Source organism: Bison bison, unplaced genomic scaffold (genome assembly GCF_000754665.1).
Source record: "Bison bison bison isolate TAMUID 2011002044 unplaced genomic scaffold, Bison_UMD1.0 scf7180017864155, whole genome shotgun sequence".
NCBI classification, from domain to species: Eukaryota; Metazoa; Chordata; class Mammalia; order Artiodactyla; family Bovidae; genus Bison; species Bison bison.
In genome coordinates, this window is record NW_011494727.1 from 1,143,865 (window position 1) to 1,146,416 (window position 2,552).

Genomic DNA, 2,552 nt, shown 5'->3' on the forward strand with positions numbered 1-2,552 from the left:
TGATACGATTTTAAAGGTTACTCTCCATTTACAGTTATTACAAAACACTGACTCTATTCCCTGTGTATGCAATACTTGTGCCTGTCTTATATCCAATAGTTTGCACCTCCTCTCCCCACCACCCCACCGGTAACCACTAGTTTGTTCTCTATGTCCTGAGTTGCCTATCTTTCGAGTGGCCCATTCAGGCACCCTGCCCAGGCCAGGGGCACAGGTGTACATGCACACCCCATGGGCATGCCTCCCCTCACCCATTCCTCCTCAGAGCGGCCACCCCGAGCATCCTGGACCAGCCTGCCCCCGCCCCGCCCCCCACTACTACCAAGGGCAGCCCTCTCTCCAGAGCAGCTGTATTTCCAGGGCTTCTCGGCCTGCAGCTCCCAGGGGATTAGGCCCAGCAGGCAGCCTGGACACGGCTCATGCACAGGCTGCTCTAGCCGCCCCCCCCTGGGAACTCAGCTCGAAGGGCTACCCTCAATGGCCTCAGCCCTCCACTTTGTAGCTGTTAATCCCCGGGCTCAGCCACAATGGCCCCTTTTCCCAGAGTTGCTCCTGCTTCTCACAGGCCCCGGCCTGGCCTCCCACCCCAGTCGGAGCCCTCCTGGGTCACAGCTCCGGATAAGGGTGAGGTGGGGGACAAAGCTGGGCCAAGGCAGAAGGGGACAGAAGAGGGGGCTTGGCCTTGTTAACGAACCACCCCACTCCAAGAGATGCAAAGTGGGCAAGTATGCAGGAGCAGGGAACATGCCTAGAGGCCTCCAGACTGACCCCAGGTTGCTGCACACCCATCTTTCAGGCCATTCATCCTGGAGGCCTGAAGAAGAGGTTCTCAGGGCTTTTCTGGTGGCTCAGAGGGTAAAGAATCTGTCTGCAATGTAGAAGACCCGGATTTGATCCCTGGGTTTGGAAGATCACCTAGAGGAGGAAATGGCAACCCACTCCAGTATTCTTACCTGGAGAATCCCATGGACAGAGGAGCCTGGTGGGCTACAGTCCACAGGGTCGCAAACAGTTGGCCATGACTGAGTGACTCACACACACACGTAGGAACCCCACTCTTGTCTCACAGTGTCCTGAAGACCCTCATCTCCTGGCTGGACCAGGAGCCAGAGAGCAAGAAATGTGAGGTCCAGGCTCAAACATTGACATCAGAGGGACCTGGGCTCCAGTCTCACCCTAGCACCACTTTTAACAAAACTGTGACCTTGGACCGGTTACTTATCCTCTCGGAACCTTCGTTGCCCATCTGCCCCCTCCCTGCCCCCCCACAAGTTGCTGGGAGGTTACATACCAAGACCTGTAATGATAGCACAGTGCCCAGCACGCAGGCAGGGCTTCATACATGGCTGCTGGCCTCACTTGTGAGTTGAGAACAGGAGGGGACTTGCAGTAGAGCCACAAAGCAACAGAAGGGGGACAGTCTCCGGGTGCCCCTACAACCGGGATGGAAACTCTGGGCTCTGCAGGGCCCTGAGAAAACCTTCAGAGGTGGGCCTTCCAGGATAAGCCTCTCAACATTTTTAAGCCCTCACCCCCAATCACTTTGGAGTAGGAAATGGCAACCCACTCCAGAATTGTTGCCTGGAAAAGTCTATGGACAGAGGAGCCTGGCAGGCTACAGTCTATGGGGTAGCAAAGAGTCGACACAACTGAGCAGCTGAGCACAAACAAGGGCCCACCTTAATCCATGTTGATCTCCTCTCAAAATCCACAGTCACCCTGGAGAAGGAAATGGCAACCCACTCCAGTACTCTTGCCTGAAAAATCCCGTGGAAGAAGCCTGGTAGGCTACAGTCCATGGGGTCGCAAAAGAGTCCGACGCGACTGAGCGACGTCACTTTCCCAATCACTTGACCTGAGCTAGTTTGGGCAACAGCTCAGGTCCAGATCCTGGGTCTCTCCGGTCCAGATCCGGGTCTCTCCCTACTGGGATCTGGGCTTGGGTTCCCAGGGCAGCCTCGACCATACAGAAGCGACTGCAGGACCCTCGCCCCCTGGAACTCCGGTCGTGTCATCAGGGGAAGAAGCGCAGCCCAGAACCCCCAAAACCTGGTCCTCGGCTGGGCCTCATACCGGGCGAGACTGCCCGTGGGACCTCGAGGACTCCTGATCTCCTCACCCGCACCCACCCTCCCGCGCCGCCGCCCCTCCCGTGCCCTCGCGGGGCGTGCCGGGCTGGGCCGGGCCGGCTCCGCAGGGGTAGAGAGGCTGGGGCGCAGATCAGCTGAAATCAAAGCCGCCGCTCCCCGCCCCGCCACGCCGCGCCCCTGCTGAGCCGCCGCGCACCTCCTCCTTTGTCACAATGTTTTCAATCGGTGAATCAAACTGTCCAATTAGAGCCGGGGCCTCCGGCTTCCATCTTTGCCGACGTTTAATTAACATGCTCCTCTTGGCAGCTGCTGACAAGTTCCAGAAACAGGTTGTAAAGGCTTTTTGTCTTTACCCAGCATGGAAAATGAGGGGTGTTACATCGCGGGAACATGAATAGGTTGCATTTCAGCTCCTCCTCCCCTCCGCCTCCTCCCCCTCCTCCGGCGAGGGGAGCGGAGGCC